This window comes from Cupressus sempervirens, chromosome 4 (assembly GCF_028749045.1).
Source record: "Cupressus sempervirens isolate cs-2001-9-10 chromosome 4, ASM2874904v1, whole genome shotgun sequence".
In the NCBI taxonomy this organism is placed as follows: Eukaryota; Viridiplantae; Streptophyta; class Pinopsida; order Cupressales; family Cupressaceae; genus Cupressus; species Cupressus sempervirens.
In genome coordinates, this window is record NC_143121.1 from 629877686 (window position 1) to 629904007 (window position 26322).

Here is a 26322-nt window from a genome sequence, read left to right on the forward strand (position 1 = left end):
TGAAGAGATTTAGAAGACACAAAGATGTAAAATTAAAAAATTACTAAACAATTGAACATTGAAGTTTTCAATATCAAAATACTAATTAGAATTAGAATACCAAATACTACATAACGATAAAATTTTAGATTATCGAATCAGCAAATAGAAGAGTTCTATTTTATAATATGTTATCAAAAGTATCTGATCATAAAGATGATCACAATCAGTAACATGATATCAAAAATGTACAAAATCAAAACATCATTTAAAAATGTGTTTTTCTTTTGAAAATAGCTTATATGCTACTGCCATAACAAGGAATGTCTCAGAAATGCTTAAGGGATGCCGTTGCATCACCATCAGCATTCCGAGAGTGTGGGGAGGTCCCTGCATTTCCAGCAGCATGTTGACATTGTGTTAGTCCCTTTGAATGCGTTGGAATCTTGTCCACACGACCCTGGTCCGTCCCTATTCCAAAAACAAAGGGGAATTTGGGGTGTCGCGTCCCCGTTGTTCACTGTAACTTTTAGAATAAGGAATTATTGCTGGAAATAATACTGTAATTTTCAGAAAACAATTATGTGCCCACATCTGTGATGCATCCCTATTCAAGTAATGCTAGTGAATTCGGGGGGTCGCGTCCCCATTGTTCATTGAAAGTTTTAGAATAAGAAATTATTTTTGGAGATAATACTGTAATTTTCAGAAAAAAATATGATGTATGGAAATATAACTGTTTTTATTGCTGGAGAATGATGCTAGAAAGAGAGATTACTATTAGGGTGGATAATTTGTATGTTTGAGGCATTAATTTATTTCGTTGGCACATTATATTTTAATATACTGCTTAAAATTATAGTTCAATAAATGTGGCAATAATATTACATCAGATGTGTCACACCCCTCCTGATTAGTGATGCCCTAGACGATAGTTTGTGCTTTTCATAAAGCACTGGTTTTGAATTAATTTGATACCCTAAATGTTACAAGTTGTTTTAAATGAAACAATTGTTTATTCAATTTGATGTGTTAGAAGTTAAATCTAGTTTTAATGAAACAGAAGATTCTATGTATTTGATGCCCTAAATGTTATATGCTTGCTTTAACAAAATAGTGGTTTATTGATTTAATGTCCTAGATGATATCTACTTTAATGAAACAATTGTTTCGACTAACGTTATGCTTGAATCTTGTTTTTGTTTCATGGAACACTGGTTGAAAGTCAAACGATAAGATTTTATATATTAACCTCAAACTATATTGATTATCTTATATGCAATATAACATTTTGATAACGATGAACTAGCTATATTCTTGTTTCAGTGACCGCATGAAAGATTCACCTCTAAGATAGGAGGGAAAATACAAGGAGTGGATGTATACATGATCATGAACATTGCACCATCCAAATTCCAAGTTGTTAAGTCTTACACATTAGGGTTGGTACTTGGCCTTCATACGAGAGTGGGATAGAACCTTAGAGGCGTGTTTCATCTTTTGACACGCTGCCTTTGCCTTCACAATAGGACCTCATGTCTAGGTTTTGTCATGTGGGTGCCCTAGTACCTCTTTCGTAGGTCATTTTAATCTCTTTCTGCATTATTATAAATGTGTTTTATTTAAACTTTATTTTTTTTATCAGTAAACGGCTAGGACCTTGATATTTTATTAATGAAAAAAGATGTACATTACCCTTGGTTCATGGGAGCATACTGGTAGGAAACAAGAAGGAAGAAAACCTCTAGTTGTAGCTCGATATGCCCCTATCTAATTTTACAAAAATATTACAATTTATGAGAATGCATGGAGGGCATTGACCTAGGTCCAATAGATCCCATTTGATGAGGATAATGAGAGACCTTAGGTCTTTACAAATTCACATATACGTACATTTTACACCGTGGTAGATTGATTAATAACTTGTTTGAAAATAATCCTGAAACTTGTATTTTCTTTCTTAGTAGGAAAACTGCACCATAACATTCCTATCAGCAATGGAGATATGCCTTGTGAAACATTGCTATTTTTTCTTAAGTAGAGGCTTATCAATTCCCTACATTCATAGACAAGGAAAGGCACTAATGGAATCCAAGTACTCCCCTAGAAGTCATAGTTATATTTCCATCATTGGGTTAGAGAGATTGAAGTAATACTATGGAAACAATGAAAACTACTGCACTCTTTCATACAATCAATTTAAGGTTAAAAAGCTCTTTTATACTATGACGGATTATCCTCAAATTAATACTATATCCTAATGAACTTATAAAACTAATTAAATTTCTCTATTACTGGAAGGCTAACACAATTTAATACCATTTTGCAGCCAACCTAAATAATGATTCTCAGCTGAAAGTTGTCCCAGCTTCTATACAACTATACTATCAACCTGCCATCACCATAAGACATAGACATACCAGCCATATCCAGCAGCTAACCTACCAAAACTAACTTTTTTTAGGGGTTACTCAACAATCTGAAAGAGGGAAAACTATTTGATTCCAATCCCTATCATAATTAAACTATTTCCAATTCTTCATTGACATAACTGGCTAAGGGCAAAAACTTTTCCCTTCGGAATAATCAAAATCCATCCCCACTTTCCTTTATCTTTCTAATAAGATCAATAAATAGTCTCTTTTTGGAAAAGAAAAGATACTTCGTTTTAACTTTACTATTAGACCTACTAGTCAATGTGTACATGATAAAGAAGCCATCTTGTAGAAAAGAGGAAAAGTGAACTGCCATTGTGTCAATAAATACCACCTCCTCAACAACACAAAACACGAGACAAAGGCTAGAAACATAGGAAACAGCGACAAGTGAAAAGAGAAAGAAAATTAAAGAGACCTCAACAAAACAAAGAAACAGAAGAGGAAATGAAAGATAAACAAAAGAAAGGGCCATGGAGGGAAACAAACACAACAAAACCACCATGGGGGTAGAGACCGAATGTAACGGAGGCCAAACCTTGTAATGTCCACATTTTTAGCAAGTTCCTGCACTTACCTTGGTCAGTTCACCATTGCGACCCTCGTGAGCTGACAGAGGGATTTGAGGGTCTCAGTTGTGGGTTTATAGGCTTTCCAACAACCTATGGTGTGTTTTGGCTCCATTTGAGAGACTTACTATTCATAGTAAGTCAAACTATTGGTTCTGATGAGCTCAGTTAAGTTAGAGCTCATTAATTCATGCTTATCTTGCTATTTCCATGCATATTATGGCTTGTTATTGCACATTTGTCCAAATGTATGCCATGTAAAGTGCAAATTCTCTTTGAATACGGTAAAAAATGTTGAAGATGGTAGCAATGATAGAGATCTTTATCTCTGGAAATATGAACGTTATTATCGTTATTGTCATCTTCAACTGAAAAGGATACTTAAAGTTTAATTTGTAATATTATAAATGTAAATGACACGTGTCATTCACATACATTGAGGCATGAATATTCAAAGAGTCATATTTAATTATAGGAGTTATGAGAAACTCAAGAAATCCTCGGTTAGAATATGAAGAGTCTCTTCTATTGTTATATATTCGCATCAAGCGATAAGCATTGTACACTTGAACTTTTATTATTAATAAAGATATATTTTGTTGTGTGGCTCGGTTTTTCCCTTCATTCTCGAAGGGTTTTCACAGGATATTTCTAGTGTTCTTTGTTTCAATTTTTCTCCTTCTATTTGTTGATTATTATCTTTGTTTTCTGGGCTATAGTTTCAACATGGTATCAGAGCCTAGTTGGATAATCACAATTAAAGAAGAGTTTTTTTTCCTGATATTTAGTGTATGTAATATCTCTAAGGGATTTTTTTTTTTTGTGTGGATATGAGATGTGTCTTCATCTTTCTTTGTGACCCTCAATGCAGTTCAGTGCATGAGATTGCAGAAATATATCAAGATTTTTGTATATTTCTTTATTTAAGCAATTGTGCAATGTTTTCTTCTTTCCTCGAGCATATTTTTTAATCACGAGCCTTGGGTTTCAATCCTTTGGTCACGGATATGTAGTGCCTCAAAGATGATAAGATCAAACATCTTTCTTAGTTGATCATATGAATTTCTTCATCGGTGTAACTAGATTTTAGAAGTGATTTTGGATTGAAAGCTAAGCTATTCCTAATTATTACATGCTCTGACTGTAATCTTTTTATCAAATGAGTCGTGATTTTTGGGCCATCAATTGCAGATCTGAGTGGGGAATCCAAGGAAAGGATTCGAAAGTCATCTAAGCATTGGGATTTTTACTGAATTCTGCAACTCCGAGGGATTTGAACTCTAGTCGAGCAAAAGCTACGAAATATGTCTCGACAGGGGCAACCGCTGAACGTGGTGCCAATGGTAATGATGCAAGGCATGATGAAAGCGCGACTGGTTGACACTACACGAGGGCACACTCTGCTGAAGAAGAAAAGTGATGCACTTACCGTCCAGTTCTGACAAATCTTGAAGTGCATCATTTCAGTGAAAGAAGCCAGGGGTGAAACCATGAAAGCATCTGCCTTTGCCCTAACTAAAGCCAAATACGTGGCAGGGGAAAACATCAAGCATATCGTCTTGGAAAATGTGGAATCCGCAACCGTCAATTTGCTTGCCCGTCAGGAAAATGTTGCGGGCGTCAAATTGCCCAAATTCGAGTATTTTACAGAGGAAGGAGCAACTAAGAACAATTTGACGGGCTTGGCCCGTGGAGGGCAGCAGATCCAGTCCTATCGATCTGCTTACATCAAGGCTATTGAGGTTCTCGTGGAATTGGCGTCGCTCTAGACTTTGTTTTTGATGCTGGATGTGGCCATCAAGGCAACCAATCGGAGGGTCAATGCGTTGCAGAATGTGGTGAAGTCAAGACTGGAGAATACTATTAATTATATTAAAGGGGAACTTGATGAGCTGGAGAGGGAGGATTTCTTTAGGCTCACGAAGATTCAAGGGTATTTTTAACAACAACATGTCTGATAGGAGGGAATCACAGGATAGCATTTATGGTGGCTAATGAACGTGTATCAAGAAAGGCGTTACAACTACGAGTTGCATCAAGAGATTAGAGAATCAAGGTGGATCAATTGCCCGACTCAGCAGCCCTGGTGACCATCATCGCAAAAGGTTTGACTTTGTTATGAGCAAACTGGGGCTCACAATCAGGGTTCTAGTTATAAGTTCTTAGCTATAAAGCCTCCAGGTGCTTTTGAGCAATTCTTTAAGCTAAGTATTTACTTATCCTTATTCCAATTTTAAGGAGGTTGCATGCATTATTTAATTGGAAGTTTTCCCTTTGGATACAAATTGACTAAGAGCCTATGTGTAACTATTCCATACATTATTTCTAGCGATAGTTATTATGTAATTTGAGTTATACATAAATAAATGATGGTTTTAATAATATCTCTTTGTTGCAGGAAGCAACAAGATGATTTATATCTGTGTTCAGAGGAAATTCATGACTCAGAGGGAGATATTCATCCTTAAAGGGAGGATATGTCATCTAATTGAATATGATGATCAAATCTATTTCTATTAAGAGGGAGTTCTTATGGAATCCCCTTCATTTGCTTGTGGTATTTATAAAATTTGAGACTTAAATGTAATCAAGTCTTAGTCTTTTATTTTTTCTTGTGTGAATAAATGAGATTGTAAGATCAGCTATGAGAACTCTTTCACTATGCGATAGTGAACATCATGTTGAGAGAGTCCATGATGTCATCACATTGAGAGATTCTGTGATAGGAGTTGGATGTCATGTTGAGAGATTCCATGACAGTTCACGTTGAGAGAGTCCATGAACAAAGGCTTAGCTGTGAGTCTTGCAAATTTTTCATGTTGAGTGATTTCATGAATATGATTGATTCTTACAAGTTTACATGTTGAGTGATTCCATGAATATGATTCATTGTTATAGGTGTCCATGTTGAGTAACTCCACGAATTATGTTTTGAATTCGTATGATCAGAATTTATCATTGATATTTTTGATTGCAGCTTTATGTGACTATTCAGCTAAAGATCCCTCTCTAGCTAAGAGGGAGTGTTGAAGATGGTAGCTACGATAGAGATCTTTATCTCTGGAAATATGAACATTATTATCGTTATTGTCATCTTCAGTTGAAAAGGACACTTAAAATTTAATTTGTAATATTATAAATGTAATTGACATGTGTCATTCACATGCATTGAGGCATGAATATTCAAAGACTCATATTTAATTTTAGGGGTTATGAGAAACTCAAGAGATCCTTGGCTAGAATATGAAGAACCTCTTCTATTGTTATATATTCGCATCAAGCGATAACCATTGTACACTTGAACTTTTATTACCAATAAAGATCTATTTTGTTGTGTGGCTGGGTTTTTCCCTTCATTCTTGAAGGGTCTTCCCAGGATATTTCTGGTGTTCTTTGCTTCAGTCTTTCTCCTTCTATTTGCTGATTATTATCTTTGATTTTTGGACTACAGTTTCAACAAAAAAATTCATTTTCAAGAGTTTGGAATTTCCCCGAATTACAATTTCAAATTTGCATAGGAAAGTAACTTGGTATTTGCCATGTTTGAGTCAAAAATGAAAGGTATGTTTCTGTTTTGCACTTGGTTTTTGTTTCTTTCTTGTTTATGTTTTATTTTTCAAAAACCTTAAGGTTGTTTCCCAAGAATCCACAATCGTTCTTCCTCATTTCAATTTCCAAAGTGTATCACAATGTAATGTCCCGTTTTCAGGGCTATTACTTGTTTTCCTTTCAATTCGTATAGTTTGATATTTTCCCCTATCTAATGATCCCCTTACCAAAGTTTGTATACAATATCTATATATTTTTCAATTGTAAGAGTCACGTCTTCTCACAATATAATAATTATATTAATTATATAATTATATAAATTTCAATTTATATAAATATATAATTTATATCACTTTAATAATATATATTGTATCTATAGTGATATTACTATTAATAGTATTAGTGCTATAAATATTATTTATTCATTTTATTAATCTTATTTATATCATTAATATCTAATATATTTATGTATATATACATATTGTATATATACATGTATAGTTATATGATAACATATATGATATATAAAAATTTATATTTTCAATTTATATACAATATTAATTATTTTAATTGTTGGGTGGATATTTTGCAACCGACAGTTTTGGGTAAAAATCCAATCGCAAAATAGGATGACCAGCCACAGCGTGTGAGACAAAGTCTCTCCTACCTTAAAGGGAGGGCTCCCCCTTCTTAGCGTTCCTTGGATCAACTCAAGGTAAGCAAGAAGTCGAGAGAATTTGTAAAAAGGGTGTTACCAATATCCTTTCTTCTTAACTTTCAAGAAAGAATCGACTTACTCGTGGAGCGAGTAATGGACAAGGTCAATCTCTAACTACACTTCTATCAAGAGCTGGAAATAGTGATACCGATAAATTTTAACTAACTCAAAAGGCTAGCCAAAATGTAGCAATTTGGCTCTAAGTCCTGTTGTACTTCTATATGATAAAATCTCTACAATTAGGGCACAAACACTCCTAAAAGTAAGAACAATCTAACTATTTTGTCAATCAAGATGAAAATACAAGCTCTAGACAAAGCTTCTAGCTATGGATATTCACAATTGCTCCTGGTGAAAGCTCGGGCTTCAATTGTTTCTTAACTCTTTTCTATCTATCACAAGATACAATATCAATAACAAAAGATAGTACGAATCAAAGATAACTTGAATGAATTATAGACAAAGCTTACAATCCATACAAGCAACAATTTCACTTAATCAAAGTTAAGTATCAAATGCTCCTTTGTATTCACTTTCTCTCAAAATAGTGCTACACAAAAGAAGTTCTGCTCGCACAATTTCTCTAGAGCTCTCTTCCGTAAAGATGATTATTTTACAATAAGGGGGGCACTCCTTTATATAGGCAAAGAAGTTGAGAAAAAAGGGGAGAAAAAAGTGGGAGCAACTCAACCAACTTTGACCAAGTCTAACTACAGAAACTAAAGGGTTACATGCAACTCGCATTAAATCTCTTGCATACATGCAATTCGCATTACATCTTTTTCATACATGCAATTCACATTAGATGCAACTACACTTTTTCATGTAATGCATTCTAAACAATTATGAAATAGAAATTACACAACAATCTTAAAGATTGTTTCTTAATGCCTTGAATTTCACAATCATGTCATGCACTGTATGAAGATCAGCAATCTCCACAGTCTTTGATATAGCTTAGATTCTCACTGTATTTTCATATGCTGATTGCACAACTTCGGAATTTGTTGTTCTATTATCTAACAAGTGTTTTGTCAAGGATTTGTACAAAACGAACTTGTTCATTGTGTGTGAACCAAAATCTTCGGAATCTACATCAGCATTGATCCTGATTGTATATTATGAATTCACTCTTTCTGTTGCCAAAAGATTACCAAGATTATCAGTAACACGGCATCCAAATTGCTCCAAATCACAAGTAAGGCTTCTTTCAATTGCTTTACAATCTTCAAGAGCCACTTGCAATTTTGTGATCAACTTTCTTAAGGTCTCTTCCTTGTAAACAATGAGTCCTTGAAATCTGAAAAACATTTCACATGACACAAGAACGTCACGTCAGACCATAGCATTCAGATCAAACTTAATCATTTCATCCCAATCCTCAAGGATTTACTTCAAGTTATCTGTCTCTTGACTCAGAGAAGAAATTAAGCTTAATTCCATTCTATTAATCTCTTTAATACGCATTAGAACTGCAAGTGTTTCTGTGATGGCTTGAACTCCTTCAGCAATGATTTCCTGTATCCAGGACTTAGCAGCTTCAATCAACCTTCTCTCTTTAGATGTTTGTGATGCAACAACATTTTAAGAAGATTGCTTCTAAATGACGTCATTCAAACAAGCTATTTCCTGTTTCAACTAATTCTTCTTTTCCCAAAGCTCATGACTTCTTTTTGATACATTTGCCAATGCATCATGAGCATCTTCTAAAGAACTCAAACGACATTGCTTTCCAACTTCAATTTTAGTAAATCTATAATCAGAGCTAGTGAGTTCTTCAACAGGTTTATCTACTAAGGGCTCAGCAACCTCAAATACTTGGTTTTGTCAAAATCAAAGAAAATTCTAGAAACAATCTTGTCCTTCAAAGATTTGGATTTGGTCTTCTTCACAGGAAGATTTTCAGGAGGAACAACCGCCTTCCTCGTCTTTGTTGTTATTCTACTCAACCATGCACGTAGGCTGAAACTTTCATCTGTAGAAGCAGGCACAGTGGAGACCATTGGCATTGATCCAGATTGTATATCTGCAGTGACTGAACAGAATTCAGTTTGCACTGCTGAAGGCATAGGAACATGTTGTGATGATTCTATCATGAAAAGTTCAAATCCTGTCAAAGATGTATCAAGTTGGGAAACTTGACCACTAATAAGAGTTGAAAAATCTTCAAACACATTTGCTAAGTGTTCAAACTGATCATGTGCAGGAACACAAGGAGCAATAGATGAAATCGGAAGAGCCATGGTGTTAACTTCAGAGACTGGAATGGAGTGAGTGAAAATAGTAGAAAATGAATCTACATTATCATTAACCTCATGCAAAAAGGGTTCTTCATGTGGAGAAGACGTGCAAGCTCGTGCAGGCTTGGGAGGAGATATGATTCTAATTTCTCCTTCTTCATCTAAATCTTCTTTTTTCGGATTCTGTTTCCAATTCTTCTTCTGATTCTGTCACTGATTCTTGAATTGGTTCAGGAACTTGAGATGATTTGGTTCATTTTCTGCACTTTAATTTGAATTTGAGAGTATTCTTGACATTTGAAGAGAAAGCACGATCTTTCCATATAATTTCCATCTGTGACTTCCTGCCAGGAGGACCAAAGCTTCCACAATCCAAACCCATTTTAGGATTTACTCTTTTTAGGCCTTTACTTGTCAACCACTTGTTAGTGTTTGCTAAGATGGATTGAAACCTATCCATAATAGATGTACCTTCTTTTTGTTGCCATTGAATAGGAAAAGGGCACATTTTATCAAAACCGGCTTGATGGAATTTTAGATCAAGAATGTCGCCATCATCTTCAACTTGAAAATCTGGAGGAATTTCCAACATGTTAAAATCAATTATTTGTTGCAAGGCTAACCTACAATAATCCATCTTCATAACATCAAGCTCTGTTCTCATGTCAATCCAAATATCTTCAATGCGATGAACATGACTATAGGCCCTCTTTATCTGAGAGTTCATCTCTCAATAATCAAAATCAAATCTAGCCTTGAACCTCTTCAATGTAATCAATTGCAACTCTACTTCCATATTCTTCACTTTAGGCACAAAAATAATTGAATAATTGCCAATAGTTAAAGGCCTAGTTGAGGTGATGCCAAATTTGGGCCTATGTGATGCATGCTGATCATTCTACAAGTCCATGAGTTGTTTGGCTAACTCCATTAGATTGTTTCGATCTGTAGCATACCTAAGTAAGGTATATGGCTCTCCTTTGAAATATCCAACTCTCAAGTATGTGAAAGTAGGAAATTGAAGAAAAATGCATCAGTACTAGTTTACCTTTTCCCATGCTGTATCGGATACTCTTTTGATACATAACTATCTGTCGAACAAACACCTATAATGTCCAAAGAAGGCATCCTGGACTCTTCTGTAATGGTATTTACTATTAGCCAAAGTGATTTAGTCATAGTATTCCCAAACAGGTACTTGAAGACAATCACCTTTGGTGGAAAGACCTGAAAAAGACCCCATGGCAGCAGCAATGTAAACTAGATATGAATTCATGTAAAAAGGTACTGATGTTCCTACATTGCATATCTACTGACAGATCGCAGTACTGATAACCTCTCCCCAAAAGATGTGTTCTTTGTTCTCTATGATTTTGAAACATAAATTTGTACATCCATGGCTCAAAATAAGAAGAATCCTTAAGACCACAAATCCTGCTGAGAAGGATGATGAGATCCTTGTATTCCTGTTTAAAATTGGACCGATGAAGAGTCTTTGGCCACCTGGAAAAATTGTTTCTCTTCTTATCTAACTAGTAAAGGTTGACATACTTTTGATAACTGTCCTTTTGTTCATTCCAGCAAGCTAATGACGATTCTTTGGTCAAGTCAGCACATTCTGATTTTCGAAGAACTTTGAAGATTTGTTCAATCACTTCAAGATCAAGGCTAATGATAACCTTGCCGTCAGCGTCTTTAATATTCTTTGTCTTTGGAGTGAAGCGCCAAGCACATCCGTAGACAAAATCAGGTTCTATGGCCGTCATGGGATATGTAAAAACCAAATCGATGTTGCTTCTTTTAATACATTTCATCTCATGTGTAGCTGGAGCTTCAATCCTTTGTAGAAAATCAACTACATCTACGTGACCAATCTTGGTGTCTAGCACGTTATTAAGAACAAACGTAACTAAAGAAAGAACTGCATGTGCCAATTCTTTGTCATATTGGTATTTCATCTTGCCCTTGGATTTGGAAGGCGAGAACATTTCTTTTGCTCATACTACAACACAAAAATCCCAAAACACAAATACATTATCAGAAGGAATGTCCATGCACGTCAATACCGAAGTAGTGAAGATTTGAAAAGGAGTGACTTTCGAAGAGAAAGCATATGCATATGCAATGGAATGAACGGAATGTGGTATGAAATGAAATGAAAGTGTCGATATGGAAAATGAAATAGAATGGAATGGAATGAAAATGTGTGAAGGTGAAATGCATGGGAATGTGTGCAAAGTGAAACTTGCTGATTTCAAAAGTGACTTAAAGTTTTCAAGGCTTTATTGAATCAAACGTATGTAAATGCAATATGTAATGGAAAGTGGAAAGTGAAATGAGATGTAAGTGCAAATGAAAGGTACACTTTACATGTATATGTGGATACGAATGAAGGGTAACATGTAAAATATGTTATGAGGTGGAAACATGTATTGATTCATGTAAGTGTGAATGCGTATATGAAGATGGAAATGAAACAATGGACGTGAGATAATGAATTATATAGTCACTTTTAGAGGAAGAAGTCAAAGTACACAGAAAGCGAAAAATGACATCTTTTTGTCTTTTCAAAATATGACTTTTGGTCAAGATCAAACCTTTCGGATGCAATTACACATATGGCATTTCGTGTAACAGTGTTGTGTAAATGGAAGCGAAAAATGAGATGGATGAAGATGGAAGCGGAAAATGGGATTACATGCGTGTGCAGATGGCGAATGAAGTGAAAAACATGTAATCACATTTGTCGGATGAGATATGAGATGTAATGACATGAAAATGGAATGTGAAATATGATAATGCTTTTGCATGTAATGAATGAAAAACAAGTTTTTGGGAAAAAAACTTGCAATTTCTCCAAATGGAGAAAAATCGGCAAACAAACACACAAAACCAAAACAAAAGAAAAAATATACCTTTGAAAACAACTCAAAACATGCCAAGATGCAATGCATTCCAAAGATGAAATTCGAATTTGGAACTTGGGGAAGAACCAAAGACATCAAAATGAAGAAGAATTCCATATTTAAAGGAAAAATGCACATTCTAAGGCAAAGATTTTTATAAATGGCATACATTCAACGATTTCATGCATAAAATCAACAACGATAAGCATGAATTAAAATGCAAGAAAGAAGAGATCCACTTACATGAAAAATATGTGCCAAAAATGATGGAAAAGATGTTCTTGTTTGAAATCTTCTTCTAAAATGGTGAGAACTTTTCGAAACTTCAAAATTCGAATTATGAAGGGCAGCAAACAAGGAGATTAGTTAGCAAAATGCCAAGACGTGCCCTAGATTAGCTCCTCCTTGCAACGTTTTAAAGATTGCATGTTCTTGGAACATTTTTGCGAAAACAAGCAAAAAATGTTATCTCCCAAGTAAAACATTTTGATGATTTAACACCAAAATAATGATCGTCAAGCAATGTAATCACCTAATGAGGTAAAAACGACTTGATTCCATACAAAAACGTGATCAAACTTGGTAGATTTATGGAGTTTTATGCAAACTCGTGCCCTAGATTGGGAGTTTCAAATACATTTTTGGGTGCAATAAATTGATTTTTGATGAGGGCAAAATGATCACCTCTCCAAAACATTTTGAATGCAACTGATTTCATCCAAATCCATAGAGAAAATCAAAAGTTATGATCAAAATCGGACGTTTTTGGAGCAAGAACATGTTTTCTTCACATAATAGGACATTTTTATGTTCATTACATATTTTAAAAAATTGTTGGAAGGCAAAAGAGGAACTTTTAGAGTCCATTGCACGTTTTAAAAAATGTCTTGAGACATAATCTCACTTTTTGAGACTCATTGCATATTTTAAAATGTGTAAGACTCTAAAATCTCACCTTTTGGAGTCACATTTTTTAAAATGTCTCACCTTTTTGATGCACAAGCATAAAATCTCAAATTTTCATTTCATTGCATCAGAAAGGTCCACTTTTACAAGCATTTGATGTAACGATATGAAAAAAGTCCTCAAAATGAGTTTTTGTATGCATTAGCATGAAAAGTTTCCACTTTTTATAGTTTTTTTACATGCATATGCACATAAAATATCCACTTTAATGCTTTTAAGTTATGCATTTCACTTATTTTTATAAAAATGTCAACAATATGGGTCAAAAATAACTTTTATGCATTATATTAATCAATATAAGTCATAAACATTAAGTTAAAGTGACATTTATATAAGTATTTGATTTAAAAATCAAAAATTTAAAAAGTAACTATATAGTTCTATAGTCACTTTATAACATAAAGTGCACTATAGTCACTTTAAGTGAAAAATTAAAAAGTAACTCAACTTAAAATTATAACATAAAGTGCACTATAGTCATTTTAAGTTATAAATTTAAATGAAAAGTAACTTCAAAACATCAGAAAAGTGAGTAAATGTTATATTTTTGAAAAAGTGAATGTCAAAATCAAAATATAACATCATTTTTTTTAATTCGTGTTGTTGCACCTAAAATGTCCACTTTTGACGCACTAAAATGACCATATCTCTTGACTGACAACTCCGACGACCTCTAGGTTAGACTGAATCGAAGGGGAAATCAAAAGGCACGACATGAGCAAATCCAAAGGACCAAAAACAAGCAAACAAAAACTCAAAATCAAAGAACAGACTGTGAAGGCTTCAAAAATCAAGCAAAGGCTCGACAAAAAGCAAAACAAAAACGACTTGACGAAGGCCTTCAATAAAACAATTTGATATTCAAATTGAAATGGATCGATTGATCAACACTAAGCAATTGAATATCAAATTCAAGCTTAGAGAAACGCGAAATTAGCTTGAAAAAGTTTCGTGCTATTATCTGCATTTTGTGGTGACGAATGCATGACAACATTAATATTATAAACTTTATATATAATACGTATTTATTATTAAATTATATATGTCAAAATTGGGATATCACAGTCCTCCCCTCTCGAATTTGCTTGTCCTCAAACAAAATCATTCATACACAAGCTCCTTCATAAACACAAAAACTTATTTGCATACAAAGGCCTAAAAGATATATGAGATATACATCTTAATGAATGAAAACATGAAGTAGACAAAATGTCGACACAACGTAGACACTTGAATGCATGAAGACATGAAGTGTACATGATGTAGAGAGTTGAAAACACGAAGTAAACATGATGCAGACAGTTCAAGACACGAAGTAAACATGATGCAAACAATTGAAGACACAAAGTAAACACGATGCAAGCAGTTAAAGATACGATGTAAACACACAATACACACATTATGTGATTCCTTGATTGTGAACCTGCAACAACAAAATCATTAGTACATATTTATATAAATTTCCCTTCTTTTTTTTTGGATTTAATTATATCAATCCCCTAACAAGGTATTTATAGTCTCAATTTAGTGACTTGTCAATCAAAAGTATAGCTCATTATAATATTAACTCATCATTCCCCAAGTATGGAAGGAGAAACTATAATAGGGCACCCTATTACCCAATCATGGCCCTCGCCATTCTCCCTCATTATTGTTATCTCTCTCCGATCATCATCTCCAAGATAGTGCCTTTGTATGATGTACCCTGAGGTATTCGCTCCACTATAGGCCTTACCTAGTACCCTTGGATGATGCAGCCCAATGCCCATCTCACCACAGGCCTTACCTAGTACCTCTGAATGGTGTAACCCAGCCCATTCCACCACAGGCCTTATCTTATCTTGGAAGATGATGACCAACATTATAATTTATTAAACATTCGGTTTATATTATTCATGTATGAAGTAGAAATTTACATATCCTTTAATTAACCATTTCAAGTCTAAATTTCTCTTATATATTTATTGAAACATATTATTTTCTATTCACTATGGAAATATAATAATCAATTTTCATAATCCATATTACTTTAAAAAGCCATAATCATAATAAAATAGACAACTAATTCTTACCTCATCATTACTTTTAATTAATATACATTACCTTTATAACGATCAATGCCTTTCCCATTTTGGATCCACCAAGAGCTCATTTAATTGTCGCTACACCCTTCATTGATATAGTTCTATTCATCGCTATTTCTTCATTAACATTTTCCTTGAACTTTCCTTAACTTGAAATTTGATTTCTTGAAACTTCTTCCTAACCCAATGTGGCATTCCAAAAAACATGCTTGGTACATTTCTCCTTCTATTATCCGTCATGTGGCAGCCTATTTCCTTAATTCGTTGCATCATATATTTACTTAGTAGTTAATCCATAGCCTCAATATACTTCTTGCTTCCCTTCAAAGGACTCCACGTAGATTGCAATTTATTTATAAAGGGGAGTTTTAATTATCTTCACCATTATCAGTTCTAAAATACCTTTAACCAATCATTTGTCTAAAATATTATCTTGTGGGTCTTGCAATGAACTCATGAATGCTCACACCCTAACCATTTACTCGTCCATTCATTATTCTCCTCTATTCAAAAATGGTTACCATCTGATGTCGGTGTTGATTGTCTCAATCAAATAATGATTTGATGGGTTCCCCCTAATGTGAACAGAGTCAACTGGATCTATTTTTTTCTAAAAGCATATGAAAAGGACTTTTTTCATACCACTATGTAGATCCTATTCATAAGGCTTCCTTGCATTGAAAGCTACAGATATTATTCAGCTTTTTCCTTTGATCTCATATTGAACCTAGTAAAGAAGCTTAACCACACCATTCATTTTTTATAACAAAGAAGTTAATTTTCTCGTATAATGGTCATTCAAGTTGATGTTGTGTTAAGGTTGGTAGCCCTAATTTTAATGGACCAAATAGATTTTACACTATCAACACACTATAGACAAATAGGTTTTGCCATATTTGCGGCTAGAATTCTTAGACATTGATAGCGTGAGCAATTTGAATCAAAAAGTTTCAAATAACTTTATGGTATTAAGTGGTTGCAGGTTATACTCTCAAATGGATAACTGCAAAAGAATTGCAACTTTGAATGCAAAATATGGAAGCGTACACAAATGGTTTTGATAGAAATTTCAAAGAAGATGTCATATGAGATGGCACAATTTTCAAGTTCACATAAGCACAAAACGTGGACAAGCCATTAATCACAATGGTTATGAGTCTATAGTGGTAGTGAATCATCATGCACACTGATTTCGGATTGTGCTTCTCAATAGCTTTATATTTTGAAGGAATCAAATATTGTTCACTAGATTTTATGAAGATTTCAAACCAACATAGAGTTGTGGATCAACACAAAATACTATAAGTTGTGAATCCTTAGATCACATGCATCGGTTGACTGATTGTTCTTGTCTCATGTATTCACACCCTCATTCACAAATGTATGGGGACGATAAACTGTCTTGCAATTCTTCACAGGCTTGCTTATTTTTACCAACTTTAATATTTTCTCTTCGACGATAATCCATACAACATATTATTTGCAACTTTAAACTTCAAATATATTCAAATACAATGACTCTTTCACTTGTCTTCAACGCCTCTGGCTATACCCAACAGGATGGCAAGTTCAAGGCTCTAATACCACTTGTGATGTCCCGTTTCCAGGGCTATTACTTGTTTTCCTTTCAACTCGTATTAGTTCAATATTTTCCCCTATCTAATGATCTGCTTACCAAAGTTTGTATACAATATATATATTTTTTAATTGTAAGCATCACATCTTCTCACAATATAATAATTATATTAATTATATAATTATATATATATATAAATTTATATATATATATATATAATTAATTTATATTAGTTAAATAATATATATTATATCTATAGTGATATCACTATTAATAGTATTAGTGTTATAAATATTATTTATTCATTTTATTAATATATATATATATATATATAATTTAATATTATATTATTTTAAATATCTAACATATTTACGTATATATAATATATACATGTATAGTTATATGATAATATATATGATAACATATATGATATTTAATAATTTATATTTTCAATTTATATACATTACTAATTATTTTAATATTATAAACTTCATATATAATACTTATTTATTATTAAATTATATATGTGAAAATGGGGATATCACAGACTCCATCTCACCAACACATGCCAAAACACATTGCATCCACTTCTTTCATATGCAATTACATTCCAAGAGCAATTACATGTAATCTCACTCTCCATCCTCAATTACATGTAATCTCACTCTCCATCCTCAATTACATGTAATCTCACTCTCCATCAACAATTACATGTAATTCCATCCTTCATATGCATTTACATGTAATCTCATTCTTCGAAACTCATTGCATGTTTGCATCAAGTTCGGATCAAATGTAAATCCCTTTACATGTAATTAGATCTAGAGAAGACATATTGGTATAAGGTCACTCTTTAAATACCAAAAATAGCCTTGTCATTTGCATGCATTCCCATGTACTTAACTTGCATTCCAAAGAGCATTTACATGAAAACATTATCACACATACATGCTATCCAACTTCCAAAGTCTCATTTTTTGCCCTCTGCACATATTATTCATATCACATCCAACTCATTGCATTCATTCCATGAGTGTCTAATCCATACTCTGAATTCACTATTTCTCAAGATCCATCTTTATCACTATTCTCATGTAGTCAATATCCATATCTTCTAACGATGTGTTCACACTTTGGAATTTTCATGTTGTTGCACAAGAGATGCCCCCATCTTCAAAGTCAAAAGGAAAGATGAAGTATCAATATGACAAAGAATTGGCACATGCAACTGCCTCTCAGGTTTCTTCTACCTTAGATAATGTCTCTGATACAGAGATCAGACATGTCGACATAGATGAATACTTACAAAGGGTCGAAAATCCTTCAAGCAGAGACATGGAGCGCATAAAGAAAAGTAGCATTCATCTTGTATCTGCTTTTCCTATGCCAGCCCTAGAACCTAAGTTAGTCTTAGGATGTGCTCGCAATTTCAGTCTGGAATCCAAAACGATTAAAAATGCATATAAGAAAGTTATCATCAGTCTCGATCTGGAGGTGATCAAAAAAAATTTCAAGGTCCCTCAAAGTACAAAATGTGTAGATTTATCAAAGGATACACCTCTCTACTTGTGGAAACAGAAAAAGCTAGATTATCAAAAGCATATGAATGCATCTTACCTGACTATCCGTTGAAATAACTTTTCCAGATGGCCAAAGACACTGCACAAATCTGACTTTAAGCCAGAATGTAAAGATTTGATTACCCTTCTTACACGGAAATGTGATCTTAAAGAATCTGGCGAATTTGAAAGATGGATGTTCAAATTTATTTTCCAAAGTTTTCATAATGAAGAACCCATTTTCTAAGGAGAGCTCATCAATACAACTTTGTGCCAACAATTGCTTCACATGGAAACTTCAGCACCATTCTATATGAATTCATACCTAGTTTATATAGTTGCAACTTGCAACTATGGGAGCTTTTTCAGGATTATCCATCAAAGAAGATCATGCTCTGGTTCCTATTTGGAATCATTATGAACAAATCGCATTGACACAAAGTAAGGTACATTATAGGAGAGTCCAAGATGCATTCTTTGTGCATTTCAGATGTCAATTTCACAAGGAGTTGGTGATCAGAGGAGTACCAGATGAAGCCTAGAATAGGGTAAATCAGTTTGGTTGCATCTTTCTACAGTTTCAAACTTTCACCTATTTAAGGGTTGGTTATTTCAAAGGAGAGTCATATATACTACCAAGGTATCCTACTCATAGGATCATTATAATGGAGTTTACCAAACAACTTATGGAGGTAGAATCATATGAGAATTGTTAGGTGGATATTTTACAATCAACAGTTTTGCGTAAAAATTGAGTCGCAAAATAAGATGACCAGCCACAGCATGAGAGACAAAGTCTCTCCTACCTTAAAGGGAAGGCTCCCCATTTCCACCATTCCTTGGATCAACTCAAAGTAAGCAAGAAATTGGGAGATTTATAACAGGGTGTTATTATTATCCTTTCTTCTTAACTTTCAAAAAAGGATCCACTTATTCGTGAGGCGAATAATAGGCCAGGTGAATCTCTAATTACACTTCTATCACGAACTGGAAACAATGATACCAATAAATTTTAACTAACTCAAAGGCTAGCCAAAACATACCAGTTTGGCTCTAAGTCCTGTTGTACTTCTATATGATAAAATCTCCACAATTAGGGCACAAAGACTCCTAAAAGTAAGAACAATCTAACTATTTTGCGAATCAAGATGAAAATACAAGTTACAGACAAAGCTTCTAGCTATGGATTTTCAAAATTGCTCCTGGTCAAAGCTCAGGCTTCAATTGTTTCTTAACTCTTTTGTATCAATCAACAGATACAATATCAATAACAAAAGATAGTACGAATCAAAGATAAATTCAATGAATAATAGACAACTTATAATCCATACAAACAAAAATCTCACTTAACCAAAGTTAAGTCTCAAATGCTCCTCTGTATTCACTCTCTCAAAATGGTGCTACAAAAACAAAGTTCTGCTCGCACAATTTCTCCAAAGCTCTCTTGCATAAACATAATGATGATTTTACAATGAGGGGGGCACTCCTTTATATAGGCAAAGAAGTTGAGAAAAAAGGGGAGGAAAAAGTGGGAGCAACTCAACCAACTTTGACCAAGTCTAACTACAGAAACTGAAGGGTAACATGCAACTCGCATTACATCTTTTTCATACATGCAATTCACATTACATGCAATTACACTTTTACATGTAATGCATTCTAAACAACTATTAAATAGAAATTACACAACAATCTTCAAGATTGCTTCTTAATGCCTTGAATTTCACAATCACGTCACGCACTGTAGGAAGATCAGCAATCTCCAGAGTCTTTGATATGGCTTCGATTCTCACTACATTTTCATATGCTCATTGCACAACTTTGGAATATTATCTAACAAGTGTTTTGTCAAGGATTTGTACAAAACGAACTTGTTCATTGTGTGCGAACCAAAATCTTTGGAATCTACATCAGCATTGATCTTGATTGTATATTATGAATTCACTCTCTCTGTTGCCAAAAGATTACCAAGATTATCAATAACATGGCATCCCAATTGCTCCAAATCACAAGTAAGGCTTCTTTCAACTGCTTGACAATCTTCAAGAGCCACTTGCAATTTTGTGATCAACTTTCTTAAGGTCTCTTCCTTGTAACCAATGAGTCCTTAAAATCTGAAAAACATTTATCATGACAGAATAACGTCACATGACACCATAGCATTCAGATCAAACCTAATAATTTCATCCCAATCCTCAAGGATCTCCTTCAAGTTATCTGCCTCTCGAGTCAGAGAAGAAATTAAGCTTAGTTCCATTCTGTTCACCTCTTTAACACACCTTAGAACTCCAAGTGTTTCTGTGATGGCTTGAACTCCTCCAACAACGATTTCCTGTATCCAAGACTAAGCAGCTTCAATCAACCTTCTCTCTTTAGATGTTTGTGATGCAACAACAACATTTTGAGAAGATTGCTTCTGAATGACCTCATTCAAATGAGTTATTTCCTGTTTCAAGTGATTCTTCTTTTCCCCAAGCTCATAACTGCTTTTTGATAGATTCGCCAATGCATCATGAGCATCTTGTAAAGAAATCAAACGAGATTGCTTTCCAAATTCAATCTTAGTAAATTTATAACCAAACATAGTAACTTCTTCAACAGGTTTATCTACTAAGGGCTCAGTAACCTCAACATACTTGGTTTTGTCAAAATCAACCAAAATCCTAGAAACAATCTTGTCCTTCAGAGATTTGGATTTAGTCTTCTTCATAGGAAGATTGTTAGGACGAACAACCACTTTCCTTCTCTTTGTTGTTATTCTACTCAACCACGCAGGTAGGCTGAAACTTTCATCTATAGAGGCAGGCATAGTGAAGACCATTGGCATTGATCCAGATTGTATATCTGTAGTGACTAAACAGGATTCAGTTTGCACTGCTGTAGGCATAGAAACATGTTGTGAAGATTCTATCATGAAAAGTTCAAATCCTCTCAAAGATTTATCAAGTTGGGAAACTTGACCACTAGTAAGAGTTGGAAAATCTTCAAACACATTTGCTAAGTGTTCAAACTGATCATGTGCAGGAAACAAGGAGCAATAGATGAAATCGGAAGAGCCATGGTGTTAACCTCTAAGACTGAAATGGAGTGAGTGAAAACAGTAGAAAATGAATCTACATCATCATCATTCTCATGCAAAAAGGGCTCTTCAATTGGAGAAGACGTGCAAGCTCATGCAAGCTTGGGAGGAGATGTGATTCTCATTTCTTCTTCATCTGAATCTTCTTTCTCGGATACTATTTCCAATTCTTCTTCTGATTCTGTCACTGATTCTTGAATTGGTTCAGAAACTTGGGATGATTTAGTTCCTTTTCCGCCCTTTAATTTTAATTTGAGAGTACTCTTGATATTTGAAGATGAAGCACCATCTTTCCCTGTAATTTCTAGTTGTGACTTCCTGCCAAGAAGACCAAAACTTTTACAATAAACTTCTACAATCCAGACCCATCTTGGGATTTACTCTTTTTAGGCCTTTACTTTTCAACCACTTGTTAGTGTTTGCTAAGATGGATTGAAACCTATCCATAATAGATGTACCTTCTTTTTGTTGCAATTGAATAGGAAAAGGGCACATTTATCAAAATCGGCTTGATGGAATTCTAGATCAAGAATGTCGCCATCACTTCAACTTGGAAATCTAGAGAAATTTCCAACATATTAAGATCGATTATTTGTTGCAAAGTTAACCTGCAATATTCCATCTTCATAATATCAAGCTCTATTCTTATGTCAATCCAAATATCTTCAATGAGATGAAAATGAGTATAGGCCCTCTTTATCTGAAAGTTCATCTCTCGATAATCAAAATCAAATATAGCCTTGAACCTCTTCAATGTAATTAATTGCAACTCTGCTTCCATATTCTTCGCTTTAGGCACAGAATCAATTGAATAATTGCCGATAGTTAAAACTCTAGCTGAGGTGATACCAAAGTCGGGCCTATGTGACGCATGTTGATCATTCTGCAAGTCCATGAGTTGTCTGGCTAACTCCATTAGAATGATTCGATCTGTAGCATACTTAGGTAAGGTATACGGCTATCCTTTGAAATATCCAACTCTCAAGTATGTGAAAGTAGGAAATTGAAGAAAAATGCAACCATACTGGTTTGCCTTTTCCCATGTTGCATCAGATACTCTTTTGATACATAACTGTTTTTCGAACAGACACCTGTAATGTCCAAAGAAGGCATCTCGGAATCTTATGTGATGGTATTTACTATTAATGAAAGTGATTTGGTCATAGTCTTCCCAAATAGGTACTTGAAGACGATCACCTTTGGTGGAAAGACCTGAAAAAGACCCCATAGCAGCAGCAATGAAAACCGGATATGAATTCATATAAAAACGTATCGATGTTCCTATATGGCATATATGCTGACAGATCGCAGTACTGATAAGCTCTCCCCAAAAGATGTGTTCTTTGTTCTCTATGATTTGAAACATAAATTTGTACATCTATGGCTCAAAATCGGAAGAATCCTTAAGACCACAGATTTTGCTGAGAAGGATGATAAGATCCTTGTATTCTTATTTAAAATTTGACCGATGAAGTGTCTTTGGCCATCTAGAAAAATTGCTTCTTTTGTTGTCTAACCAGTAAAGGTTGACATACTTCTGATAGTTTCTTTTTTGTTCATTCCAGCAAGCTAATGACGATTCTTTGGTCAAGTCAGGACATTCTGATTTTCAACGAACTTTGAAGATTTGTTCAATCACTTCAAGATCAAGGCTAATGATAACCTTGCCATCAACGTCTTTAATATTCCTTGTCTTTGGAGTGAAGCGTCGAGCACATCCGTAGACAAAATCAAGTTCTATGGCTGCCATGGGAAATGTAGAAACCAAATGGACGTTGCTTCTTTTAATACGTTTCATCTCATGTGTAGCTAGATCCTCAATCCTTTATAGAAAATCAGCTACATCTACGTAACCAATCTTGGTGTCTAGCACATTATCAAGAACAGACGTAACTAAAGAAGGAACTGCACGTGCCAATTTTTTGTCATATTGGTACTTCATCTTGCCCTTGGATTTGGAAGGTGAGGGCATTTCTTGTGCTTGTATTGCAACACAAAAATCCCAAAAGAAAAATACATCATCAGAAGGAATCTCAATGCAAGTGAAATCCGGAGCAGCAGTGAAGATTCGAAAAGGAGTGACTTTCGAAGAGAAAGCATATGCATATGCAATGGAATGAAAAGTGAAATGGAATGAACAAAATGTGGAATGAAATGAAATGAAAGTGTGGATATAGCAAAAGAAATGAAATGGAATGGAATAAAAATGTGCGAATGTGAAATGCATGGGAATGCATGCAAAGTGAAACTTGCTGATTTCAAAAGTGACTTAAAGTTTTCAAGGTTTTATTGAATGAAAAATGCATATATGTAAATGCAATATGTAACGCAAAGTGGAAAGTGAAATGAGATGCAAGTGCAAATGAAACGTACACTTTATGTGTATCTGCGGATGCTAATGAAGGGTAACATGTAAAATATGTTATGAGGTGGAAACATGTATCGAAACATGTACTTATTCATGTAAGTGAGAATGCGTATATGAAGATGGAAATGAAACAATGGAGGTGAGATAATGAATTATATAGTCACTTTTGGAGGAAGGAAGAAGTCAAAGTACGAAAAGCGAAAATGACATATTTTTGTCTTTTCAAAATATGACTTTTAATCAAAATCAGAGCATTTGGATGCAATTACATATAAAGCATTTCGTGTAATTCTGTTGTGCGAATGGAAGTGAAAAATGAGATGGATGAAAATGGAAACAAAAAATGGGATTACATGCGTGTGTAGATGCCGAATGAAGTGAAAAACATGTAATCTCATTTGTCGGATGAGATGTGAGATGTAATGACATGGAAATGGAATGTGAAAAATGATAATGATTTCGCATCTAATGAAGGAAAAACAAGTTTTTGGGAAAAAAACATGCAATTTCTCCAAATAGAGAAAAACCAACAAGCAAACACACAAAACCAAAACAAAAGAAAAAACATACTTTTGAAAACAACTCAAAATATGCCAAGATGCAAAGCATTCCAAAGATGAAATTCGAATTTGGAACTTGGGTAAGAACCAAAGACATCAAAATAAAGAAGAAAATCATATTTAAAAGAAAAATGAACATTCTAAGGCAATTATTTTTACAAATGGCATACATTCAACGATTTCATCCATAAAATCAGCAAGGATAAGCATGAATTAAAATGCAAGAAAGAAGAGGTCCACTTACATGAAAAATATGTGCCAAAAATGAAGGAAAAGATGCTCTTTGTTTGAAATCTTCTTCTAAAATGGTGAGAACTTTTCAAATCTTCAAAATTTGAATTATGAAGAGCAACAAACAAGGAGATTATTATGCAAAATGCCAAGACGTGCCCTAGATTAGCTCCTCCTTGCAACGTTTTAAAGATTGCATGTTCTTGAGACGTATCTGCCAAAACAAGCAAAAAACGTGATCTTCCAAGTAAAATATTTTGATGATTTAACACTAAAATAATGATCTTCAAGCAATGTAATCACCTAATGAGGTAAAAACGGCTTGATCCCATACAAAAGCGTGATCAAACCTGGCAGATTTATGGAGTTTTATGCAAACTTGTGCCCTAGATTGGGAGTTTGAAACACATTTTTGAGTGCAATAAATTGATTTTTGATGAGGGCAAAATGATGACCTTTCCAAAACGTTTTGAATGCAACTGATTTCATCCAAATCCATGGAGAAAATCAAAAGTTATGATCAAAATCGGAGGTTTTTGGAGCAAGAACATGTTTTCTTCACACAATAGAACTTTTTTATGTTCATTACATGTTTGAAGACAAAATAGGACCTTTTAGAGTCCATTGCATGTTTTAAAATATGTCTTGAGATGTAATCTCACTTTTTGAGACTCATTACATATTTTAAAATGTGTAAGACTCTAAAAGCTCACTTTTTGGAGTCACTTACATATTTTAAAATGTCTCACATTTTTTATGCACAAGCATAAAAACTCAACTTTTCATGTCATTGCATCAAAAAGGTCCACTTTTACAAGCTTTTGATATAATGATATGAAAAAAGTCCTCAAAATGAATTTCTATATGCATTAGCATGAAAAGTTTCCACTTTTCATAGTTTTTTACATGCATATGCACATAAAATGTCCACTTTAAGGCTTTTAAGTTATGTATTTCACTTATTTTTATAAAAATGTCAGCAATATGGGTCAAAAATAACATTTATGTGTTATATTAATCAATATAAGTCATAAACATTAAGTTAAAGTGATATTTATTTAAGCATTTGATTTAAAAATCAAAAATTTAAAAAATAACTATATAGTTCTATAGTCACTTTAAGTGAAAAATTAAAAAGTAACTCAACTTTAAATTATAACATACAGTGCACTATAGTCACTTTAAGTTATAAATTTAAATGAAAAGTAACTTCAAAATATAACAAAAAATGACTAAATGTTATATTTTTGAAAAAGTGAATGTCAAAATCAAAATATAACATCATTTTTTTTAATTCGTGTTCTTGCACCTAAAATTTTCACTTTTGAGGCACTAAAATGACCATATCTCTTGACTGACAACTCCAATCGACCTCTAGGTTAGACCGAATCGAAGGGGAAATCGAAGGGCACAACATGAGTAAATCCAAAGGACCAAAAACAAGCAAACAAAATCTCAAAATCAAAAAACGGACTGTGAAGGCTTCAAAAATCAAGCAAAGGC

General features: G+C 33.9%; 1 protein-coding gene and 1 pseudogene across 2 annotated transcripts in view; one reads left to right on the plus strand and one right to left on the minus strand.

The window, feature by feature from the left end:
* LOC149562804 (Transducin/WD40 repeat-like superfamily protein) overlaps positions 1 to 26322 on the minus strand; it is a 293154-nt gene that overhangs the window by 65917 nt on the left and 200915 nt on the right. The gene's annotated exons all lie outside the window — the stretch shown is intronic.
* LOC149562806 (V-type proton ATPase subunit D pseudogene) lies at positions 4288 to 5451 on the plus strand (annotated as a pseudogene).